General features: G+C 35.8%; 3 pseudogenes; all 3 read right to left on the reverse strand.

The window, feature by feature from the left end:
• Positions 1-4,263: 4,263 nt before the first annotated feature.
• LOC133092922 (keratin-associated protein 13-1-like) lies at positions 4,264-12,252 on the reverse strand (annotated as a pseudogene).
• A 6,529-nt stretch (positions 12,253-18,781) lies between these two features.
• Positions 18,782-19,327, reverse strand: LOC133093174 (keratin-associated protein 13-1-like; annotated as a pseudogene).
• Positions 19,328-23,594: 4,267 nt separating this feature from the next.
• LOC133092923 (keratin-associated protein 13-1-like) lies at positions 23,595-24,182 on the reverse strand (annotated as a pseudogene).
• Between the last annotated feature and the right edge of the window lie 3,297 nt (positions 24,183-27,479).

Consider the following 27,479-nt stretch of genomic DNA (forward strand, 5'->3'; position numbering starts at 1 on the left):
AGCAACTGCAGAACACTCATGCGGAACGACTGAAGTTTTTGGCCAAGCTGATGCCTCATCTATTAATGTCTCTCAATTTGAGATGCAGGAGTGGAAAGTTTTCTGACTTTAGGAATATACTAATATCTTAGTTTTTAAATTATTGCTATAACAAATTATATCAAATAAGCCATACATATATATATATATATATACATATACATATACACATAATAGCTTAAACAACAATTTATTATAATTCTGTAGGACAAAATTCAGGCAATCTCGCTGGACTAATATCATGGTGCTGGAAGGACTACATTTCTTTCCAGAGGATTGAGGGGAAAACCTATTTACTTACTTTTTGTTTTGTTTTCTAGAGGCCATCCGAATTCCTTAGCCAATGTCCCACTTCCTCCATCTTCAAAACCATCAATGGTGGGTCAAATCCTTCTTACAATGTATGACTCTGACCTACTCTTCTGCCTCTCTCTTCCATTTTTAAGGATGCTTATAACCATGTTGGGTCCACCGGGCAATCTCTATTTTAACATCAACTGGTTAGCAACTTTAATTACATCCGCTACTTTCATGACCTTTGCCACATAACGTAACATATTCAAAAGGTATATAAATAACTTTAAGGGGCCATTATTCTCCCTACCAAAATAGTAAACAAGCAAATTTATAAAAACAACTCAAAGATTTATTAAGTGTAACTAGCAGTATAATGAAGTGATCACAAACAAACACTAAAATTCAATGGTGGAGACCATGAATTTATAATACTACAATTATGTCTGAAATTGAATATAATATCCCATTTCAGGTAGATAGTCAAAATAAGAAAACTGTATTATTTTTACAACAAGAATCACAACTCCTGAACTGATGTCTTGCCTCTACCACTCAGAAAACTGCATCTTCCTCTGTCCCAAGTCTCTGGCAGAGTAAAGATTTCCCAGAGTAAAGATTTTATTCTTTCTCTATTTCATCAATTAATTATAGTATAGTGAATAATATAGTGGTCATCCAGATTTCATTAACTTAATCCCACTCTGCACAACGATGAGGACACCAGCGGGCACTTATCTGGCTTCTAGCTTCCGAATTCCTCCTGCTGCATGCTTCCACAGATGCATAACATCATAGACTGTGAACCCAGGGGTTTGAGTCCCAAGCTGCTACCCACACAACTAAATTTCCAGAAGCTGCTGATTATCTGTCTATCAACTTGCTTCCAGTTCTGATTTCCAAGAATAAATATACTCAGTTTCCCAGGAAATTCTCTCATGAATCATTTCTAGGCACTTGATATAACAATTTCTATTTATCAATGTTTATCTCATTAGTAATTACAGAGAACAGCTTTATCCTTCCCAACTCCCTGTACCCATGTTTGTTTTTTGTTTTTTTTTTTTAATTAGTCACACCTCAGAACACATTGTCAAACATTTTGCCAGTATTACTATTTTCACAATATTTTCATTAAACCTCTACCATGAGCCAAAATCTCTGCTATGGAAATATATTGTTGAATATATCTTTTAAAATAAAATTGTTTTGTGTATTACTCCATAATGAAAAATAGAGTAAAAAAATGTGTGCTCTTTGTTCTAACAGGACTGAAAGTCTAACAGAGAAAGCAAATATAAAATAATGAGCTGTGAATGAGTCCTTGATGCTACAATAACATACATCAAGGGAACCTCATCTAGTCTTAGAAGTCAAGAAAAGATTCCCAGAGGAACTGCATTTGAAACAGGTCTAAGGAATAAGTAGGGCATAGGTAGGTGGGGCTTGCAGAAGTGTTTTTAGGACTAAAGTCTTGAGAAGTGCATTATAAAACTGAAAGCCATTTTGTCTGGTCATTGAGGGGAAAGGAAAGAATGACTTGAAATTAGACCAGAAAGATTTTGGGGCCATTTTCCCCAGGTCTTTAGTACTAATTCAGCATTGCACTTTCTTCTAAAAGCAACAAGAGCTGTTGAATGGTTTTAAGCAGAGGTATAAGATTGTTGCACAACACATTTTTCCTTTTTTTTTTTTAGTCCTTTAAATGTATCCAGTGATTTTAATACCATTTGTTGAAAATACATTTTTCTGCATTTGAATTGATTTGGCATCTTCATAAAAAGAAATCGACAGTATACTTGTGAATCTATTTCAGAATTGTATTCTGTTCCCCCGAATAATCACCTATACTTTTTGCGGTACCATAATATCTTAATATATCTTTATATTAAGTCCTGAAATGAGATAATAAAAGACTTCCACATTTAATTCTCTTTTTAAAGATTATTTTGCCTATCCCTGCTCTCATATAAATTTTAGAATCAGTTTTTCAATTTCTATTAAAATGCCTGCTGGCTTTTTTGTTCAGAATATATTGAATCAAAATGTGAAATGGATGGCTAGTGGGAAGTTGCTCCCTAGCACAGGGAGATCAGCTCCATGCTTTGTGACAACCTAGAGGGGTGGGATAGGGAGGATGGGAGGGAGGCTCAAGAGGGAGGGGATATGGAGATATATGTACACTTATAACTGATTCACTTTGTTATACAGCAGAAATTAACACAACATTGTAAAGCAATTATACTTCAATAAAGATATAAAAAATAATTAATTAATTTAAAAAAAGAATGTATTGAATCTGTAAATTAGGGATATTGAACAGCTTTCAATCTGTGATATGTCTCAGTTTGAGTCTTATTTAATTTCTTTCTGCAGTATTTTATAAGTATTAATATGGGAATCTTGAAATGTATTTTTAGATTATATGTTTTGTTGTCATTACAACATATTTTAGACTTAATTTTTCATGTATTTTTGGTTTGTATATAGAAATAAAATAGAGTTTTCTGTAGTAATTTTATACATTCCTTAGGATTTTTTATGTAGACAATCATTATACCTGTGAATAAAGACAACTTTCTTATTCCCTTGCTGATATTTCTGCCTTTTATTTGTTTTTCTTGTTTACTGCTCTGGCTAAGACCTATAGTACTATGATGACTGGAAATGTTGTGGGAATATGGTAATGTGGCTGATTTTGTGTGTGTTTATATGAGTAGGTAGTGTGCTACCTTCTCTATTCACAATTGATAAATATGTATCTTTTTAGTTTTACGAGCCTGTTGTTTATAGTATCTAAGTATATTTGACCAAGGGACTGAGTGAAAAATGACTGATATTATTAATCTAGTTCATTTAGAAGGCATTTGCAACAAAATCCCTGCTCTGTTATCCCCATGAGCCTGGGAATTCCATTTTCAAACTCTCCTGAGATCAGGAAATGGGGTCTTTACACATAGTAATTGACTAATTAAATGTCTAATTCAAGATTGCCATACTCACTCTACCATATTATCCCTATTACCTCACTCTTTAAATCTCACTGTAACTCAGTTCAGTTCCAATTTCAGAAGATGGAAAGAAAACTTTTATTCGATGATGTAAGAATTATAAAGGAAATGGCATTTAAAAATGAATCTAAAAGTTGAGACTCTCTTAAATATCGAAAACACAAAAGCTATGAGAATAGATAAGGGGAAATATATGAAGATGAAGTGAAATGACCGAAGCAGAGAGGAAAAATACACACGTATTCAGGGAAGAATTAAAGTTCAGTTGGTTTATACTAAAAGGAGAAATTTATGTAGAAATGAGAGACAGAGATAGCAATATAGGATGGGTACATGTGGATATGCTGACTTCATTAATTATAGGTTTTATTATTTCTGTTCAAATTGGTACAATCATCTAATTGGGTATCTTTGCTCCAGTTTCTCCCTGGATCAAGCCATTTTTACTCATTCTCCAGACTTAGCTTATAAAATAGTTTCTCTGGGAAGCTTTGTTAACATCTCAGATTGTTATTAAGGTCTCATTCTTAAATGTACTTATATGTTGAAGAACTGCTCTTTTACAGCTTTACTTATTGTTGTAATTAAATCATTATTTGGTTAACCTTGCTAGTTGGTAAGTTCAGAGAAATGGGAATCCCACTTAAAAACCAGTTTTAAATTTTTCTTAATATAGAGAAGTATATGAATGAATGCATTCTCCCTGAAAAAAAAAATGTAATAGAACATTTGTTCATCATGCATTCCTTAAGAACAGAGCTAAATGAATATTATTTTGAGGACTGGTGCTGACAAGATGTTTGACAAGGTACTACTGAGGCATGACTAATAAAAAATATGGGAGTTAAGGCCGGGGAGAACAAAGCTGTTACCTATAATCACTAATGTGACAAGAATAAATAAATAGAAATTGGTGAAATCAATTGCATGGAAATGACTCACGATGAGTTTCCTGGGAAATTAAATACATTAATCCCCAGAAGTAAGAACCACATGCTGGCTGGTAAAAAGATGACTGGCAATTCCTGGAAATAAAGTTGCTTTGGCAGCAGGAGGTTGGGAGCTGAACGTCTGAGTTCGAATTTCATAGAGACATTGAGTGTAACAGATGGACAAGGAAAGCAGCAGGAGGAAATCAGAAGTCTAGTTAGGGCAGGATCTGTGAAAGAGATAATGGGAATCTGGTAGAGAGCAAGGCTGCTTTTGTCCGGGAACTGAAGATCCAGAATCACTGTTGCTGGAATATAGGGAGAACCTTATCTTGATCCTGATAAATTCAGAGTGGCATGGACATAGATACACTACCAAATGTAAAATCCATAGCTAGTGGGAAGCAGCCACATAGCACAGGGAGATCAGCTCGGTGCTTTTTGTCTACCTAGAGGGGTAGGATAGGGAGGGTGGGAAGGAGATGCAAGAGAGAAGGGATATGGGAATATATGTAAACATATAGCTGATTCACTTTGTTATACAGCAGAAACTAACACACCATGGTAAAGCAATTATACTCCAATAAAGATGTTAAAAAAAAAAAAAGATTTGAATCCGGCCTCTGTATCCCGACACCAAATTAAATCTCAGAGACAGAGTTTTGGGTGAAGTAGAAAAGAATAGCTTTATTGCTTTGCCAGACAAAGGGGGACACAGCAGGCTAGTGCCCTCAAAACTGTGTGTCCCAAGAACTGGGAGGGAGAGGAGTGGTTGTAAGGAGTTTTATAATCAAGGTGCAGGGTTACTGATAGGGATCGTGGTGCATGCAGGGCCCACATTCCCTCAATCCAGAGATCATCTGGCATCAGGTGATAAGGGTTGAACTGTGACCTTCTCTGGAATGAAGAATGCTTCATCAAGTAGTTAACATCTTCCATTTGGTGGTGGTTTTAGTTCTGCAGAAGAGCTCAAAGATATTGTTATGTGTTTCCCTTGAGGAGGAACCAGGACTCTGCCCCAAGGCTGCCCCCGGTGTTTCTTGACTGCTCTTCCCTTATCTCTGCATCCCCTCCCTTCCCTGATTAGCAACGGTTTGAACCTGCCCTTTGGAACTCAGGGAAAGGGGACACAGAAAGGCTTTTGTGCCCAGGAACTCCACAGGGTCCTGCTCAGTTTCAGAGGTAGGGGTTGGGCTGTTTCTAGAGCAGCTGTTGTATGGGATTGGGACAGTTTCTTGAGAAATAATGGTAAAAGTTTTTATACTTTGATACTTATATCTTTAAATGAGACTTTATTATATCTAACTTCAGCACCAGTTGTGATATTACGAATTTATTATTTCCAACATTATAATTACTAGTTGTGTGTGAGTACTTCACTTTATGGCTGTATAAATATTATTGAAACTATCCCTGATTCTTCTTTAAAAGGAAGTTTGCTTTTTAACTAGAGTCCTTCCAGAGGCCAGAGAACCACTTTCACATCTGAAATACGCAGGTAATTTTTAATCATCAGAGGCTGCTCCGACTTAACCAAAGTGGGCATTTGCATATGGCGATAACTTAGATTATCACATTTTCAAAACTTATGGAAGTTATAAACAAAATAAGATTACTTTCATAGGGGAGCAACCCGACATTACTATTTCAATTTCTGTCAGGGATGCCAAATAAAATTTCTATATTTTCCCTCATGATTTTGATCCCTTTAGATTTCCCAGTAACAGTCTAAAAACCATGAATATTTCCCAAGCATTCTAATAGTGATGATGATGGTGATGATAACGGGGAGGAGAAGAAGAGAGAGAAATGACTGAAGGGGAGAGAAGATGAGATCGTGTGGCACAACTGAAATTACATTAAAATGAAATAGGAATTAGGAGTTCTGTTGTTAGCCTTACCATTAACTTCCCGAGAGACCGAGAAATGAATGCTTCTAGTTCTCTAGTTCTACATCTATACAATAAGTAAGTTCAACTTGGGGATCTATACAGTTACTTGTGTCACTCACATTTAATGTACTTAGGAAGAGAGTGGGACATTTTCATTTCCTTAAAGAAATGCCATCTTTGGCAAGTCTGGTTCTCTTTGAGCCTCTCTTTTCTTAAATGCTAAAAGGACCTTAAAATATAGTGAGCAAATTCCTCGCAGGTCTGCTTGAGGGTATAATGAAATAACGCATAGGAAATTTCAATAGATTCCTTGGTTGTACACAAAGATAGCGTTTTATTTTTATGTTTGGCTCATTTACAGCAAGTTCTATTTTTAGCAACTTATTATTTCCTGAAATTATATGTATATTTATAAAAACTTAGAAAATAACCATAAAAAATCAAATAGTATCCAATTTCATGGTGAGATGCAACCAAAACAGACATATGGGCAGTTCTAGAAGCTCATTTTCAGCTGCTTTGAGTTTGAGACTTGGGAAGGCATTGAGATGAAACACATGTCTTCTGAACCTGACCCTTCTAGAGCTTCTAGAGCAGCCCATATATCTGTTTTGGTTTTATCTCACCTAGGTTTAGAGATAACCTCCTTACATACACTTAAGAGAAATGAATCAGACTAGAAACTGGTTGTTGAAATGCAAAATTCAGATACCTTTGCCAACCAAAATGAGGCTAATTCAATTATAGTTAATGAAAGATCATAGGCATTTTCTTCTCAAGTTTACAAATGTACACTAGTCCTTCATTTACTTTTTTTTCATATGAACCAGAACATATGAACTAAATTATTTCCTTGCTTTCCTAATTCTGTCCTTCTGCAGATACAAACACATAGTCAATTGTTCATGAGTGAATTCAGCTCTCCTCTGCTTCGGAGATTTATAGTCAGAGAAAGTTGTGCCTTCAGTGAAATTACAGGAAATTACCATATTAAGACACTTAAAATTCCGAAGACATTAGTTAAGACCTTGCACAGAGTTAGGATTTCAAAGCCCATTCACAGGGGAATATTGATCTTTTGTTTTAATCCCACAAATGGACAAGAGAACAAAATTAGAAAATAAACAGATAACAAACCACCACATTGTTTTTGGATTAAGGGGTTTATTACATTTAATTCATGTGAATTTTATTTTGAGGAGAAAATCCATTGAAATAAATTCTATCACAAATGGTGACATTAGACTTTAAATTTGGTTTATTGTTCAGTTTACTGCTGGCAATACATTTTTAAAAGGTGAGAAATCAGTAGATATAAGATAAAAATAAGCTACAAATTTTAAATTAAAAAAACCTCATATGGCTGTAAATTAATTAACACCATTCATAAAAATTCAAACATCAAAGAAAAAAAATGAATGAAAATTTGGAAATATTTTAAAATGCATAATGATGATATAAGCCAGTAAAATTTGAGAGGTACAGCTGCTTAGAAGGAAAATTTTAGATTTTAAAGTATATATAACAATTCAAGAAAACTTGAAATCAATTTTTTTAGTACTTTATATGAGGAACTTAGAAAAAAATAGCAATTTAAACCAAAAGTAAATTTAAGATAGAAATAAGAAAGGTAAGAACAGAAATCAATGAAAGAGAAGTCAAATATAAAACAGAGAAAAAAAACAAGGTCAAAATTTAGATTTTGAGAAAATCAATTCTTTTAATTTTTAAAAGAAACAACGTATAAGAAAGGAAGTGACCAATAGCTTCACAAAATTAACATAATTATTTGAAAAAATATTTATTTTTCTGTATTCCAAAGCAGAATTAATTTTTTTTTCATTTTTTCCAGTAAGTGAAGTAAATATCTTAGCCTTCCTCATTCTCCCTCTTTTCCAAACACTTCCTCAAAATAGCCCTGTTGGCAAACTTAAGAGTAACCACAGGATGAGCAGGAAGCAGAACTACTCTTAGACAAAGTGGAAAGTTAATCCATTTGTTTTCCAAGGGTATAGAATCTTAGTTCATAACCTCTGCACCAATCAAAGAGGCTCATGGCCTCATTCTTTACTAGTTTATTTTCATCTTTAATTCTACATTTGTATTAAAGTGAATGATGAGGGTTATCAGTTGAAGGAGACTTCCCAGGAACTCAGAACCTGGTCAACCCAGCTCCAGTCTTGTATTGATTATTCTGTACAGTGTAGGCATCCAGGGGTAGCTTTTTTTTTTTTTTAAGAAAAAAAACTTAATTATAAAACTGGGCATTTCCAAAATATGTGTGGTCTTTGCTGTGGAAATATTGAGTTGCAATATTTTTGTTTGTGAGTCTGTATTCCTTAGATATGGATCCAAGTCTTTCTGATATAAGAAGTGTTATCCATAGATTATAGTACTTTTTCAACTGCACCTACTTCTAGAAATTGTTAATCAAATCAGGCGGGGTCAAATTAATTATTTTACAGAAAATTTTTGAGAATAAAATTTTTCTGAAAACGTTTTTATTTTTTCTTTATTTTTGAAGGATATTTTGAACTGATATAGGTTGACTTTTTAAAAATTTTTAAATCTTTAACTTTCTGTTTGAGAATATCCGTTAGGTTGTTGTTGCTTTTAAATGTACATATCTCTTAAAATTCCCTATATATTTATTAGTTATATCCATCTTTTTCTTAAATTATTCACATATCCATCATGGGCATTTTAGCCAACTAATTCTAATAAGTGTGTTAAATGTGAATCTCCTCTTGTTGATTGTTATTCTTTTGATGGGGGTAGTAACACTTACATGCTTTCTGACTTTTTTTTGTAATGTTTTATGGCATTAGGACATTGTATATAAAAGAACAGTGTATCTTGTAGTATAAATATTTATATTTTTGTACACATATGATTATATAATTATGTAATTGATACACATATATACACACAAATATATATATGAAAATATTTTGATTTAATGTTTTCAAGAGAATGTAAGTCCTTTTTTCAGCATGTTAGATGGGTCAAGGGCTTATCAGTAATATTCCTCTAATAACTGAGTTAGGCAGTCACTGTCTCTAATTTTTTTTTTAATTTTTTAATTTAATTTAATTTATTTTTTTATACAGCAGGTTCTTATTAGTTATCCATTTTATACATATTAGTGTATATATGTCATCAAATTTTAATCAGCTTGATTGAACCTCTAGTTTGCCTATACTTTGACCAGGTATTCTGCCACTCCCTGATCTGAGCTCATTATTATATTTTATTTCAGCTGGGAGGGATATTGACCCATAGTTTCAGACTGTTTTAGTTTGCCTTTGAAGTCATTTGAGTTTTGTACATTTTAGTTACTGTATTTTACAGTTTTTGCATTTTTCATTTTCATCTTTATATATTCAAGCACTCTGTCAAAAATTCTTAAACTTGTCTTTAATTTCTTAAGAAAAATAACCACAATTATTTTTGTGTTCATTTCTAATATGTTCATTATCTGGATCTCCTGTAGACTTGTTTGTACTCTATATTGTCTCTTGTTCTTGTCTTGCTTTTTTTTGTAGTATTGATAGTTTTTAATCAGTTACTATAGGTAATTTGAGGTCTATTTGCAGAAGAATTTACTCTGGATGTACCAAGCTGGGGTAAGATTACTAATATTGTCATATCATCAAGATTGATGTAATTCAAAGGTTGACTTCAGTTCCTGTGAAACATATTCTGTTTGCATACCCTTAAAATTCTAGTGGAGTCTTTAAAATCCTATAATGTTTCAAAAGCCTAGAATGTTTACCAATATCCCCAGTTCCTTACAATGCCATGGGAGTCTAATTCTGTTCATTCACACTATGAGCCCATTGATGTTTTTGGATTTAGTGGGCAACTCTAGGAAGAAATCAGCCCAAATACCAACATTTCTTTTGACTTAAAACCTCTCCTAATTTTGATCTAGCAGTTCTTAGCCTCGTAATGCTCCAGTGTTTGTGCACAGATTATTTTATCCAGTTTTACTAGCATTCTAGTAGTGATTTGAACTACCCACTCTGATGCTGACAAAAGTTATACTTGGTAAATAATATCATGTTACACTTCTATATATAAGGATGGTTGGTAAAAATATTTATTTTACAATATATGAAAAATTATTTAGAATAGACAAGAAATCTGGTATGAGAATTATCACTGGAAATCTGTTCCATTAAATTTAATAGGTGGATAAGAAACCTAGGATTAATGTCATTAACATCATTCAAAACTCAAACTTCAAAATGACGGAGTAATGTGCAGCCATTAGAAATGCTATCTAAACCTATTTACCAAATGAATTAATTGCCCACTGTAAATTAATTGCCCAAATATTCCCTGAACATACCAGGTAACTTTATATCTCTCTGCTTTGTCCATTCCATTTTATTTTTCCAAACATTTTCTATTATATCCTATACTACTTCTGTTTTTGCTTTTCATAGCAGGTTCCATCTTTTAGGAAAATTGTGAACATCAATTTCTCTGTAAGACTGGGATCTTTGGCCAGATCTTGAGTCCCTTTGAACTTCCATTGCCTCATGTTTAAAAAACAAACAAACAAACAAACATACAAACATGTAGCACACAAAATTTATGTTCCTCTGAGTGCTATTTAAGGTTCTAAAGAAATAATGACTTGAAAATTTCTTTGAACGTTTATTTAGCTCAACACAAAGATAATGCCCTTTTATTATTAGATTTGTCTCCTTTTCAAAATGTGTCCAACAGCAATGTACCATTTTCTGAAATCTGTGTCCTATAAAAAAGATTAGCACATGACTATAAAAAAATGAAAGTAAAGGATATCCATTTTTTGCTGACATAAGGGTTGTGGTTCTCAGCTATATATAGCCTGAGCCACTGGAAAGCATAGAGATAAAAACCCACACATCCTGAATCAAAATTCTTCACAACAAGAATAATTGGCTTCCTTCTTACATGCTGTAAAAAAATGACTTTGGTGGAAAAGTACTTACTGAGATTCACAAATTCGGTCACTTTTACCAACCAACTTTGGATGAACTTAATAGAAGTTATTTAAGCTTTATATTTAGTATTTTCTGAAAATATACAGACACAAGTTAGATTTATATTTAATTTTTGTTTTATGTACAAACCTAGCAGTATATCTAAATTTTATTCTTTCTCTCTGCATTCCATACATATTCACTAACTTTTGTGTTTTCTTCTGTGAAGAGAGATATAAGGACACATGATTTAAAGAACAAGGCTTTTATAGCTCTTGAGATGTTTATTTATACTAAGTCTAATAATAATAACAACAACATATATGGATGCCAGAATAAATGTGTTTATTTACTTAAGATAATTAGATACTGTTAAATTTTGAAGGATATCTAGTAATTGGATGATTTCCATCACCAATGTAGGTATATGATTTAAAGTTTAGGTCTGTTACTTAGTTTTACATTCTACAAGACCCAATCTGTAAGTTAGGTTGGGTGGCTGCAGAGTGAGTGAACAGCGAGTCTTTGGGGACCATGAAGAGGGTTGTTTCTTGTGAGAATAAAATAGTTGTCATTCTGCAAAAAGATCTGGACATTCAATAAATGGATCTTTAGAAGCCAGATCCACAGATAGGCCGAAAATCAGAATAGGTTAGGTGGCAGAATCAGGATCCATAGCCCAAGGTAGGAGACCCCAGACTCTATAGCCCAGGGGTCTGAAGCCACTGGATCCACAGCCCAGTGTGTAACAGCTTCTGGATCCAGAGCTCAGGGAGCAGCCTCTGCTGGACCTAAAGCCCAGAGACCCAGCATATATTGTCTAGCAGGGATGGTAGAGAGTGGAGGTCCTCGGACGGTAGCAGGATGTCTGGCAAGGACTGGACACCACACTGAATGCCTGGCACATTGTGAGCTCATAGCAGGTCTCCTGACAGCTACTGTAGAGAGAGGAGCCCAGCTGGCATGTGCTGAGAGAGTAGAGGTCAGTGCTATAGACCAGGTTGCTGGAATAGAAGGAGCCTGGGTAGCACAGATGACTGCCAAGGGAGCTGGAGGAGAAGTTTCCAGAGTAGCAGTTGTAGGACATGTTGACCGGGGATGTGAGTTCGGCTGAATTAGACTGACAGTATTCTGTGGCATTAGACTGAGAATATTCTATGGCATTTATATACGCTCAGAAACAGGTGTTTACAGCTAGGTAAGGTCACCATTCCTACATGTCTGCTCCCTCATTTATATAGTATTACCTCAATCATCATTTCTGTAACTGCAGCTGCATAGTTTCCTATACATTGTATTTATGGGCGCTATAATAGTTTTTGTTACAACACAAAGCCAATAAACTAGTCATGTCACAAATGCTATGACCGTTTTATATTAATGACCATCCCATCACAGCCAAGAATGTCCCTCCTTCCTGGTATACGTTGCATGTGTATCTGAGTCTGGCTTTGCTGGGGTATGCATTCCTTCTAAGGATGAAGATCAAAATGGTACCATCTTTCTTTTTTATTTGGTTAGAGGCATAGCTTTGGCCTTCTAAAAAGCCTTCTAAAGATTGAAACTACTTGTGACTATTCATTTTTTTCTCCAAAATTAATTTCCAAGTATTAAATATTAATGCAGAGATCTCATATCCAATGGAGAAGGCCCAGCAATGTTACAAATGGAATGGAGGAAAGCTACTAACAGAGGGAACCCTGGGTCTGAAGCCATTGGATCCACAGCCCAATGAGTAGCAGCTTCCAGAGCCAGAGTTCAAGGAGTTTCAGCTGCTGAATCTAAAGCCCAGAGACCCAGGGTAAGTTTTCCAGCAGAGTGTGGAGGTCCTTGGGCGGTAGCAGGATGTCTGGCAGCGACTGGACACCACACAGGACGTCTGGCACCTGGTGGGCTCACAGCAGGTCTCCTGACTGTAGAGAGAGGAGTCCAACTGGCAGGTGTTGGGAGAGCAGAGGTCAGTGCTGTAGACCAGGTTGCTGGGGTAGAAGGAGCCACAGGAGAATCCTGGCTAGCACTGGTAGCCCTCAAAGGAGTGGGAGGAGAAGTTTCCAGAGCAGCAATTGTAGGGCATCTTGATGGGAGATATGAGTTCAGCAGAATTACACTGAGAATATTCTGAGGTCTAAGGTCATCTTGTGCACTGGGTAATTATATACTCTTGTCAGTGGTTCGGCACAGTACTGGTGTAATCCTCTCACATTTTTCACTCCTCTTCTGCATGTGTGTAATTCATTAATCGTCTCTGTAATTGCAGTTGACTAGTTTCCTACCTATTGTATTTACTGGTGCCATGATTTATTATAACACAAAGCCAATGACCATTCCTGTACAGAAATTCTAGGACAATTTGTCAGTTATCTTCTTCCTATTAAGGCCAGGAAAGCCCATTTTTTACTTCCTGGCCATGACTCCATGTATATCTACTCCTGCTTTGCTCTGGGATTTCTTCTGTCACTTTTCTACCATGTCAAGTGATCAGTGGCATAGCTTTGTTTTTTATAAGGATGCTTCTAATGATTGATTCTACTTGTCACTACTGATTCACATTCTTCAAATTTATTTTCCATCTATCACATATTATTATACCATGCTCCTTATATCCAATTGAGGGAAGAAAAATAACACATAATGAGAAATGGCTAGAAACAGAAAGGAACCAGGTAAACATTTAAAGACAAAGTGACTCCAGAAGACTGAATTGGGATGGAACCACAGGAAGAAACTGATTTGGGGCATGTGAAGAGGGAGTGGGGATAATGATGGTAGTTTGAAAAACTGGGAAAAGGGATGAAGAGACAGGGATTTCAGGTATCTCTCCTACTTGCTTTGAGACTATGGATCTAAATGCCATTAAAAAAAAAAACACTTCAAAAATGAATATAATTTATATATTTTCATATATTTTTATTTACCGCATAAAAAATTTAAAAGAACCTGGGTTCTGCATCCTAGAACAACTCAGGCTTTTCTCTGCTCATACTGTGAATGATTTTTGTGCATTTTTCAAAGTCAGTTCCTTTTCTGTAATTTCTTTCAAAAATATAAAATATTTTCCCTTTGTCACCCCTGTTCTCCATTTTATTTTTTTCTGTTGTATAATATAATAGCTGAGTGTTAATTTCCAGTGGGCTAATTATGTCAGATAAACTTGCACTGAAATAAACACAGAAATTCTTTAGGATGAAGGAAAATAATCTTAAAAGGAGACATTAAATTTCAAGAAAGAATAGAATATTTGCTAGTTGGATTCTCCAGGAAGCAGGCACTGAGACAGGAATGGAAGAACAAAAAGTTTGTAAGAGAGTAACACTTGTGAAAGAAAAAAAGCCATTCTACCATCTTGTTCAGTCATTGACAAGGGGCTGCCATGAGAAAAACCTGACCTTGGCTTGAAATCGAGGCAGATTCAAAAGAAGCCAACAGAGAAAGGCTGTCAGCTAACCTCACTTGTCACAGCTGGATAGCTATTCTTTTTTTGAAGTGATGTGATGTAAGTTCCAGTGCAGATCTGTACCTGTCACAGTCTACCATTTTCACCTTGAGGGTCAACTTATCAGGAGAGAGATTCTCCGTAGCTCTGGTTGGCCTCCCTTCCTGAGGGGAAATATTCAAGAGTGACTCAGTGGGATGAAATGCAGACTCTGTCACTGCATTTGATCTTGGACCTGAGGTGGGTACTCATTATTTCCCTCCTTCACAACCACTAGAAATTTGTTTCACCCTCAGCTACCACTTCTATTGGTCTCAGTGGATTTCTTGGTGGTATTACCTATGCCCTTTCCTAAGAGGTATGAACACTGATAACCATACCCTTTTCTTGCTATAGTTACTGCATATGACAAATCACATCCTCAATTGGGCAGGAGTTTTCAAGGGCCATCTAAGTAGATCGACTGAGCTCCACACATACTCCCTCCTACCCTCACTGTGTAACAGTAACCCTACTATTTTCTGCTAAACAGGATTATCTACCCTTGGATTAGATGGTAATTCTCTCTTTTTTTTTTTTTTTTTTTTGCTTGCTGGTACCTGAAACAAGGAACTCAAAGTGCTCAGCCAGCAGTCATAATTGTAGTTCAATGAGACCCTTGATATGTCCATTAGAAAGTCTATTTTTGGGAATAGGTCTTCTATCCTTGGAAATTCCAGTTGCAGAAATAGGAAGCACAAAGTTCTTAAATGGGTCATTGGGGATGACAGTAAGTGGATATTTGGGACCCAATCTTTGAGGAGATTGCTTCCATGCTCCAAGCAAACTTCAGCTTTGCTGTCACTGGGGCTATTTAATGCACTATCAGGCAGACAGCTTCAGAGTCCTGTGGTTTTTGATATAACTTGTGGATCCCACTTCTTGCTATCTCTACTATGAAGTGGATTTCCTGATTAGATGCTGCCTTGTGAGGAATTCCATGCTGGTGGATCAAGTTTTTCATTAGCTCCTGAATAATATTGCTGCTGAGATAAGCACAAAAAGCAGAGGCTTACTCTGAATAGGTAGTTATGTGTTTGAGGATGAACCACTGATCCTTTCAGGGCACAAGGGGGCCATGTTAACTTGTAACCAAGTGACCGGTTGGTCTCCTTGAGGAATAGTGCCATACTGGGAGTTTAGCATTAGCCTCCATTGCTGACAGGTTGGACATTTGTAGTGGCATTAATTATATCAGATTTGTAAGTGGGAGCTTATGCTGTTGGACCCATTCATAGCCTCTGTGGTCACTTATTCACATGCTCATCTTACCAGCATTGTGAGGACTTCTGGCAAAGGCAAGCTAGCTCGACTGACAGAGTCATTTTGTCAACTTGATTTTTTAGTTCCTCTTCCATGATAGATGCATTCTGGTGGGCATTAAGAAGAAATACAAAGATCTTGACACTTTGGACCTACTTGCATATATCCATCCATATGTCTCTATACCAGATTTTATCTGAATATTATATATTCTCCCTTCCAGGTTTTTAACTAGCTGTTCAGGTCAATTGTGACTGTCCAGGAATCTAGATGTATCATCAACTGGGACCACTTTTCTCTTTTATACAAAGTGAATAACCAGGTGCTAGACATATGCTTCTACACATAGAGAAAATATTTTTCTCATCACGGTGTTTAAAGGCATCCATGCAATGAGCCAATCCATCTGCAAGCCTTGCTTGGGCTTTTCCCTTCCTCCTTCAGCTGGTCATTTGAGGCACCAAATGTGACCGCACATGTGATGTGAGAAAGAGGTGGTGGTGCAATGCTGGTCGGTGACATGGGGGTCTGGGCTTCTGCTCATGGAACCTACTTTCTTGTTCTGCTAGTGTTCATTCCTGTATGAGCTATTTCCGTCTTACAATGGATTGCTACTGAGTCCACCTGACTTCATGACTTGGAAGTTTCAACAGAACGCAGCTCACGATGGACAGCTACAGATGCATGATCACTTGTCCCACAGTCAAGTCTTGTATCTCTACCAGATCCAAGTAGTTTCCAAGGATCTGATTATCCAAAGATATGTTAATTTTCAACTACAGATTATAAGACCTTGTTCTACAACTTTATTTGCCTGCATTGTGATTTTCCCACTGAGGTGTGCCGTAAACTCCACACTGCAGTTTTATTTTATTTTATTTTTATTTTTTTCAATACCACAGATGCCACTAACCCCAGATCTGGTCTGCCAGATTGTTTGACCCAACTAGTAGGGTTGCTTGCATCTGAGACTAGACCTACAGAATCTTTTCCTGCTCCTGGTCTAAAGGAAGATTTGTGTATAGGCCAGAGAGGTACTTCTACTTGGGGAGTATGTTTGTTCCAGAACCCCAAAAAGCCTACCAGATGCTCTGCTACTTTATTTGTAGTAGAGGATTTAAGAGATTTAACTGTTTGTTATATATTTTATTTTTTTATATTATGTTATATAGTTAATATGAATATATTTATATAAAATAAGGGAATATAACGACATACTATCTTACATAATGTTTGACAAAAGTTTTATTTTATGAAGTATTTTAAAATGTTTAAATAAGTAGAAAATAGAATGAAAATGAGCAGGCAGAAAGCTATTTTAACAGTATGAATAAGAGAAGATGAATCCTAAGATTAATGTGATCCAAAACTCAAGATATCCAAAACAATGAAGTGAAAGAGACCTATTATACCTCTCTAGCTGATTTTCCATTACTAATCCATACAAATTGTAACTTGATTTTCAATAATTTCCTGAACACAGGTACCTTTGTACCTCTCTGCTTTGATCATTTTATTTCACCTTCTCAGAATTCTCCTTATTCTCTCCCATGTTGCTTACGTCTTCACTTCTTATATGAGTCCTCATCTATCATAAAGTCTTGGATCTTGGTTTTATTTTAAGACTGGGACCTATAGCGAACCCTTAATCTGCTTTGAGTCTTTATTTCCTTCTGTGTAAAATAACTAGTTCATAAATGTGTGTTTCTCATGATTCTTATAGCGGTCTGAAAAATGATGAATAGGAAAATTCTTTGAACCTTGTTCTTTATCTCTGTATAAAGATACTGTCTCTTTGTTATTTGCTTTAGACCTTATCAATACGTTATCTATCTTAGCACTATGCTGTTTTCTGAAATATGTGACCTATAAAATGTCAGAATGGCAACATAAAACATAAAAACAAGGAATGTGTAAATGTGTGTTGCGATATGAATGAAATAGTGACTTCTGATGGTTTGAAAGCCTTGTTTTTTCCAGCCATGTTTAGTTTGGATCTTGGATACAAGAAGGTGAAACTCTACATCTCATGAACCTAATTAATTCTCACCAAGTATAATTGGCTCCTCTTTACACCTGTGAAGAAATCAATTACATACAAAGGTACTCAGTGAGATGAAGGGATATGGTTTTTTGCCACCCAACATTGACTGAATCAAAGAAAGCTCTCTAAACTAACGTACAAAACTTTTCATATAACCTAAAAATTTTCCCCATTCAGTTGTATTTTCCAAATTGCTTGCTTGTCTCCTTCAGTCAGCAAACATCAAGACCCCATATCCTTTGAAGAAACTGTGCTCTATGCCACTCCTGAGATTATTATTCACGTGAAGTTTATGCATGCAATGTAAGGATTTCAGAAAACAGAAGCTTTGAAGAAGAAAATGTTTAAACCCTCAAATAAATTAGTTCAAATCTATCAATATTAGTTTTTCAAAGTTTGCTTTCAGAGGTATAGTAAACGTTAACTCAAAAACAGCCTCCAAAAAAAGCAAAAGAAAAAAGAAACACTTAACTAGTTAAAACTAACAATAAAATTAGTAGCATATTTGCAAGCCAGATTGAATGAGTTTATTAGATTATATTCACTTAGGTTTTTATCCATTTTGTGAATAAAATGCATGAACAAGGATCCCATTAATTCATTAACATTAGTTCATTGTTTGTTAACATGAATTTCATTAATTGATTTAGTAATATATTTCATTTATTTTACTAATTCTGTTAATTTATTCCATAAAATTAATCATTAAGTTCAGTATATGTGGCAGACAGTTTTTTGGTCAGTATTTTATGAATGGAAAAAAGGTGAAGAAGAGTTGAGCTTCCCGAAGAGCATGAAGATGATAGAAGCTCTGTATAGAGGTTGGACACATTGCTCACATCTGAACGTTCGACAAGCTGATCAGTAGAAGGCAGATCCACAGATTAGTCTGTAACACAGTGATTGGCAACTCCTCGAGGCAAAGTTGGATGGACGGCAGAATCCGGATCTATGGTTCAGCTAAGGGAAGGCATAGACTTCATAACCCAGGGGTCTGAAGCCATGGGATCAAAAGCCCAGTGTGTAACAGCTTCTGGATCCATAGCCCAGGGAGCAGCCTCTGCTTGACCGAGAGCCCAGAGACCCAGCATAAGTTGTCCAGCAAGGACTGTAGAGCATGGAGGTCCTTGGGCGGTAGCAGGATGTCTGGCAGGGACTGGATAGCACACAGGATGTAAGGCACCTGATGGGCTCATAGCAGCCACTCTGAAGAGAGGAGCCCAGATGGCAGGAGCTGGGAGAGCAGCGATCAGTGCTGTAGATCAGGTTGCTGGGGTAAGAAGAGCCATAGGAGGAGCCTGAGTAGCGCAGGTGGTCCCCAAGGGAGCGGGAGGAGAAGTTTCCAGAGCAGCGGTAGTAGGACATGTTGACAGGAGGTGTGAGTTCCAGTGAGTGACAAAGAGAAGATTCTGAGATTTAATGTCACCTCCTGAACTGGGGTGTTTTTATACTCTTAGCCATGGGTGTGGCATTCTACACAGTCACCTTTCTCACGCTTGTAATCTCTCATCTCTGTATGTGTAATTCAATAATATATTCTGTAATTGCAGATGAAAAATTCCTTTCATCTCATATTCATGGGTGAATTCACTGTGTTGTTAAAGCACTAAGCTAGTGACCTGTTCCAAAGTCAGAAATTCTATGACTACATGCCTTTGATGCCATCTCATCATGACCAGAAAATCCCCTACTCTTCTCACTGGCCAAGATTCTTTGTTCATTAGACTGTATATTGGCTGGGGGATGCTTAGCTCTAAGGGGAGAGATTAAGATGAAGTAAATTTTTTTTGTCAGTGGAATAAAGGCACCCTATTTGCCACCAATGATTTTCTTTCCCTAACTTTATTTCATTGCCTAAAATTACTTTTATATATTTTTTTATAAAATTGCTTCTCAAATTCTTTAGAAAGAGAAAATAGATCAGATAAATTGAATAAGAAATATGGTGGATCACAGAGATAAACCAGAACAAATGTTTAGAGGCAAAAATGACTAAAGAAGTCAACTTTGAAACAGAGACTCAGGGGATGCCAATATGTGCACATGTGAAAAGACTCAGAGTCAAATATTTTAGAGGCAAGAGGAGATAAGGAGTGACTTTATGGGGTTTTCCATCTCTGTAGTTTAAATTAAAAAGTTCAATATGAGTATAGTTTATGGCTTTTCATATATGTATTGTCCCTTCTGTCATCTATATTTAAAATTTTCTAGAGGTCTTTCTTCTCTAGAACAACTCCCATCAAGCAATACCTTCTGAACATTTCTACCTTCAGATTCTTTCATATGATTTTCTTTTTCACTGTAAAACATACTTTTTACCTACTCTATTCCTTTAAGATTATTTTTCCACTGTGAAATATCCAGATATCTTCTTTTTATAGAGCTTTCCATATCAGGTAAACCTGAACTAAAATGAATATTGAAGGATTTTCTCAAATTAAAAAGATGGTAATCTCAGAGGGAAATTTGGAATTGCAGGAGAGGAAAAGAAGACTGAAATATGAGTGAATTATGTCTAAATAGACATTGTACACAGCACTAATAAAGCGGTTCTTAATATATAAGAAGAAATAAACATAATAAATTAAGAATGATCATTAAAATCTAAGATTTTGCTTAAAAATGAAAAGCCTGGAAAAAATAACAAAAGAGTAAAATTACAGCATTAAACCATTTTATTACTCCTCAAATGCATGAAAGGAGACAAAAAGAAACATAAAAGATGGATTAAATAACAGGAAAATAGTAAATATGTAGGTAGAATCTGACTGTATCAATAATTAAGTTAAATATAATATGACAAAATAGTCCATATAAAAGACTTAGAATATCAGACTGGAATGAAAATCAAAACTATTTTCTACATAAAAGAGGTTTTCTTGAGGCTTCCCTGGTGGCGCAGTGGTTGAAAATCTGGCTGCCAATGCAGGGGACACGGGTTCGAGCCCTGGTCTGGGAAGATCCCACATGCCGCGGAGCAACTGGGCCCGTGAGCCAAAACTACTGAGCCTGCGCGTCTGGAGCCTGTGCTCCGCAACAAGAGAGGCCGCAATAGTGAGAGGCCTGCGCACCGCGAGGAAGAGTGGCCCCCACTTGCCGCAACTAGAGAGAGCCCTTGCACAGAAACGAAGACCCAACACAGCCAAAAATAAATATAGAAATAAATTTTTTTAAAAAAGAAAAAAAGACCTAAAGAAGAAATACATGGCGAATTTCTTCTCTTTAAAAAAAAAAAAAAAGAGGTTTTCTTAAATATGAGGAAACAGAAAAGGAAACATAAAAGATATATCCGGCAAAAGAAACAAAAATGCTAGTTCTACTTTATTAATCTCAAAGTTTGCTATATGTTAAGAAGTTTATTGTATATTAAGCAAGATATTTCTTAACAATCAATCTGTCGGACTTCCAGGAGGATGCACATTATTTCATTAGTTATTTAAATGTTACACTAAGGCCATACCATCCAATAGAGTAGGCACTAGCCACATATATCAAATTCAATTTGCATACATTAAATTAAATTAAATTAAAATTCAGTTCCTCAGTCATATTCATCACATTTCAAGTGCACAACAGATAACGTGTGGCTAATGGATACCAAATATTGGAAACTGCAGATAAAAAATATTTTCAGCATCAAAGAAAGTTCTACTGGGCAGTGCTGCCTTAAAGATCACAGCCGATTGTTGATCTGCTAATATAAATTCATATTTTTACTGTTTTCTGTACAATGCAAGAATGTTAGAAATCTTAAGGCCATTTATCCTTACCCCAATTCATGTATTATTATGTTAGTATTTTCGCTTTATGTATGCTTATGCATATTGATAAATATTTGTCCCCATGTTTTTACAGGCAATATTTGCTTAAATGTACCCAATATATATTTTTTATTTACTCTTTATTCCTTCCTACATCTTTTTGCTATATGCTAGGATCATTTTGCTTTTGACTATGTATAACTTTTAACAATATATTTTTGTGCTGGAAGGCTAGTGACAAGCTCTCTAAGTTTTCAATTGTCTGAAAATATCTGTATTTCTATTTCCTTTTTGAAACAGATACTCACTAGTCATGTATCCTAGTTTTAAATTGTTCTTTCTTCACAAATTTGAGGCTATTTAATTGTTTTCCTACCTTCCCCTTTCTATATGTTTAGAATTCAGTTGTCAATTTTATTGTTGCTTTTTTTGAAGGTAACTTGATTTTTTCCCCGTGGGTTGTTTTACATTTTTTTTTTTTTTTTTCTTGTTCATCAGTTTGACTCCATTGTGCTTAGGTGTGGGCCTTTCTTCATATTTGTCATACATGGGATTTGTAACATTTCTTGAATTTGTGAATTGATTTTCCTCTATTTGGAAAATTATCTCTGGATCTGTTTCTATTCCATGCTTCTTCTCTTAGATTTGGTGATGTCTTGACTTGTCAATGGCTGTTAATTTTTCATTGAATATCAACGTGTATATATATATTTATATATATGTATATATATGTGTGTCTGTGTATAAATATACATATATGTGTATGTATACACACACACACAACTTGTTTTAGGACTCCAGTTGAAATTTTTAGACCTTTCCATATTCTCCATGTTCCATATGCTCTGGAGTGCTGTTCAATATTTTTATGCTTTCTTAACTTTTTAGTTTGAACATACTCTTCTGGACAATCTCTAATTGTTTCTTCAGCTATGTCTAATTTACTTTTAATCCAATTGTAACCAATTCTACATTTAATTTATTGCATTTTTTAATTTTAGAATTTCTACTTGATTCTTTTAATTTATTTCAATGTTCTGCCAAAATTTTCTATCTTTTTATTTCCTAAGCATATGGATTATAGTTATTATAAGATCTATGTCTTACCTTTCCATTTACTGAATCCCTTGTAAGTCTGTTTATACCATATAACGCATATTTTGGTTTTAATAATTTCTTAACTTTTTGAAGTCTGATAAATTTTCCTTGGATATCAAACTATAACTATATCTGTATCATCTATATATTCATCTATATTTACATATTCATTTATAGCTATATATTCATTGGTAATTATAGCTATATAAAACTATATCTATAACTGTATCTATGTGGAGATCCACATCCTACAAGGGAATCAATCTAATTTCTGATTCTGAGATATTCTATTCAAACAATACTCTTCTACCAGTTATAGTCTGAGTAAGAAAAATATCTGAGGTCCTCTAAAATTTGTTCAAATCCCCAACTTTGTAGGATTTCAGAACCTATTCCCATGTGCATATTGATCTTTTCATATTATCTCTTTTATCTATCACAATCAAACCCTAGTCAATACATACATTTATCTATTACAATCACATAAACAATAATAAACACTAACAACAATAAACATAGCTGGATATCAGAATCAATTAATTTATTAGATTATAATGACTTTTCACACAATTTTGGAAGAAAATACAATGTAAATTCTATCTCTGATGCAGACTTTAGACTTTATTTTGAGTTAGTGCTTTAATAATAAAAATTTTTAGATAAAGTTTGTCAGCCAATGTTCAGGACCAGAGACAAGGTGACAATTTGATAATTAGAAATAAGAGGGCAATTCTTCCTGTAGATGATGAAAACAATAAAGGTTATGAATAGAGTCATTGAAGACATTGGACAAGATTAAAAATTATGTAAGATGATCAGTTGGAGCCAGATCCACAGGTTGGTCTGTAACAAGACTGGAAGTTCCCAGAAGTGAAGTAGGATGGGTAGCAGAATCCAGATCCATAGTTTAGAGAAGGGAAACCACGGACTCTGCAAGCCACGGATCTGAAGCTACTGGAACCACAGCCTGGTAAGTAGGAGCTTCCAGATCCATAGCCCAGGGAGTAGCTGTTGCTGGACCCAAAGCCTAGAGACCCAGAATAAGTTGTCTTAGAGGGCCTGCAGAGTGTGGAGGTTCTTGAGTGATAGCAGGATATCTGGCTAGGTCTGATATCTGGCTAGGTCTAGACACCACATAGAATGTCTGATACCTAGTGGGTTTACAGCAGGTCTCCTGACAGCCACTGTAGAGAGAGGAGCCCAGCTGGCAGGAAGTGGGAGAGCAGAGGTCAGTACCAGTCCCAGCTGACCAGGTTGCTGGGGTAAGAAGAGCCACAGGAGGAGCCTGAATAGCACAGGTGGTCCCCAAGGGAGAGAGAGGAGAAATTTCCAGAGCAGCGGTTGTAGGACATATTGACAGGAGATGTGAGTTCAGCTGAATTACAGTGAGAATATTCTGATTTTGAATGTTACTCCTGGACTGTGGTATTTATATATTCACAGTAATGGGTGTGGCACCTTACAGTAACATCTTTTCCATATTTGAGCCCACTCATTTGCTTACATGTAACTCAGTAATTCTTTTTGTAATAGCAGTTAACTAACTCCCTTCATCTTATGTTTATAAGTGAACTCGTTTTTATAGCTCTATGTCAATGAATTACATCTATGTTATGAATGGTCTGACAGTATGGAATTAATGTCTACTTCACCATGGCCAAGGAAGCTCCTCTTATTTTCTTGGGCAATAACTACTTGTATATCTACTCCTGGTCCGGCTGGGGAAGGTTTTCTTCCTAGAGTGGGGACTGAAATGCTGTCATCTCCCTTTTGTGCCAATTGTCAAGAGGGAGAAATCAGGTCTTGATGAGAAACCTTACAAACATTGCCTTTATAGCAAACCATTGATTCTCACTCTCCAACATAATTTTCTATCTTACTTACTTATTATTTCCAATTTGCTTAACTATTAGCAGTGCTTACTATGTCCAATCTAGAAGAGCCATATAAAATATGCCAAAGAGATTGAGAGAGATCACTAGGAATGGGGATAACCTTGAATAATTTTTTTTAAATTGTTTAAAAAGCTAATCAATTCTAAAGCAAGAACAGACCACTATGGACATATGTGAAGAAACACAAAGTGGGAGAAACTATGGAGATGAAGTGAGGAAACTAGTGACAGTGGTAGAAAGAGGGACAAATCTGCCAGGATTTTCTTCTAACCCAGTGGACAACCTATGGATACTCTACTTTTAATTCAACCAAATCAAAATTGTTTCAAAATGAGCTCAGTTCATGATTTTTGTAGATACATTTATATTTGTAGAACGTCCTAGGGTTCCCCTCCCACGATATTTCTGAACCCCATCACAAAATTTTGAATGCCTTCTGAGCATTTCCAAGGCCTTGGTAGATCCCTACTTAAGTACATGATTCTGTCCCAGCTTTCTTACTAAAGGTGGACCCAGGTTTTGAAAACCGTGAAGTTTATAACTTCAGGGTCCTTTTTTAGCACAAAGTATACAACACTGTGAATATAATAGTAGATATAAATATGAATACTACTTTAGAATAAAGATAATATTAACCAACAAAAACCTACAGGTTGACTAAAGACACAAATATTACAAAATCAAGACATTAATATATCATCTATAAACTTTCCCCAACATTTCTTGGCTACACAGTCCTTGATCACCTCTACGTAGGGTGATGGTTTTATCAACATGATTTTCTTTGGAAAGAATAGAAATATAATTGAGTTTTTCTCTAGAATTGTATATCAAAAAACACTTAAGTTATTTTTGATGACATGGAAAATTTTCTTTCAACATTGCCATTTGTTATTACTAATGCTGCACCTGTAACATCCTCCGTTACTTCTTCTTGGTCAGAGCTTCAAGCCTGGGGTTATGCTTAGCTCTGCCAGGTGTCCTGGTTCACCTCCCCTCCTAGTCTTCTGGCCCTGGGGTTTGGGGGCTTGTGTGAGGATCAGCTGCAAATGGCTGTGGACCCTAGGTTTTAGTGGCCTCCTAGCAGGTAGCAGAGCAGTATCCTGGTTCAAATCCTTCTTCTTGAGGTCAAAGCTCCCTGAGGTCCTGAGGTTCATCAGGTTGACTCTGTTGGCTAGAGGTAGTAGAGGCAGCTCTCTGGATTCATCCACAGCCCCAGCACTACCACAAGGACACAGAAGTGACACTCAGTCCATAGCAGCCCAGCTGGAGCAGCAGCTTTCTCCAAGCCTCCCCGGAGGAGTGCCAAGAGAGTTTTGGAAAAAGTTAGGCGAAAGAATCCTCAGGAGGACCCTCACACTTAAGCTTCATTAGGTTAAATCTGTCTCTGTCTTTACCTTAGATACCCTGCCCAAGAGGTCTGAATATGTGCTATTGATGTTCTCTTTGAGATATCAGGAACCTACGTGGAGTGCCCAGATCTCCCTCCAAGATACCTTCCATGGCAACGTCTCTCTCCAGTGCTCCAACCTAAGCTTTGATCATTACATTGTTATAACTTATTGTTGCTTTTGTTATTTGTCTTTGATCTTCTTTAACTCCAAGTTAAAATACATAGGAACATGTCTGACAGATTTATCTTATTCTTTAAGTATATTGCTATGTTTCTGACAATTTCAAGAGAAATGCACTGATGTAACACACACCAATGGTCAAATATGTGTTATCAGGAACTCAAGAAGTTAATGTCGTGGCTTATGGTGCTGAATTGTAGCTTTATTTAATAAAAATGAAATAAAATTATACTATATATGCTTAAATTATCAACCTTTCCTCAATGTAAAAATATGTTTAATTGCCACTTAAAAAAAGAAAGCACTATCCAGCATTTTTATAAGTCAAAGGAATGATGAAGTAGCTGTACCCACATCAATCAGCTACTTTTTAAAAGCATATCTTACGATCTTTTAATTTTCTAATTTTTTTCATATGGACTCCTAGCCACTGGGGTAAAAATCCTAGCCCATCCAATGCTGTGAAGACCATGCCTTTCTCAAATCTCTGTTTTCTTTCTTGAAAATAGTTGCCTTATCACAAGTAAGAATGACTTTTTACTGGCTCAAGGCAGGACCAGTGTTATTTAAAATAATAAATTCAGCAAAATTTGTCTGTAGTGACACAACCTTCTGGCTGCAATGATGCCCTTCTCTCCTCAGTACACCTCTAACCGTCCTTATATCAATGTGGTAATCAATGATACCAGTTGAAATAATACATCACAAACTCTCAGGTCCTCTATCAAATCCAACCTACATAGTTTTGTTTATTGCACAAGTGTGGGTCTCCATAGGCTTTTAATTAAACACCAAATTAGTTGCCTATATTTAAAAATCAAAAGAATTCACATAAAATGTGGATTTATGACTTCCAAAATTTCTGAAACTCTAGCTACACCGGGCTCCCTTGCTTGTCGTTGCCTGGAGCTGCATACAAGCTGCTCCATTCGTATGGGGTGTGCTTCCCTCTAATTCCCAACAACTCTAACCACTCCGCTAATTTCAGTTACCATTAGTCATTGAGCTGGCACTACTATTTGTTGTGTTAGTTAATGCCTCCATCATAAATGGGAGAATGAGAGATGAATTAGAAGCTTTGGGTGTTAAGACAATTTGTGAAAACCAACTCCCTTGTGCACTTGAAGGATATTCTTCCGTGTTTAATAGGAAAATACCATATATCTGTGTTGATGGGCTGGAATATAAAACATCAGTTATGGAACAAATCACAAGCCAATTGGACCACCTC

This window comes from Eubalaena glacialis, chromosome 6, assembly GCF_028564815.1.
Source record: "Eubalaena glacialis isolate mEubGla1 chromosome 6, mEubGla1.1.hap2.+ XY, whole genome shotgun sequence".
NCBI classification, from domain to species: domain Eukaryota; kingdom Metazoa; phylum Chordata; class Mammalia; order Artiodactyla; family Balaenidae; genus Eubalaena; species Eubalaena glacialis.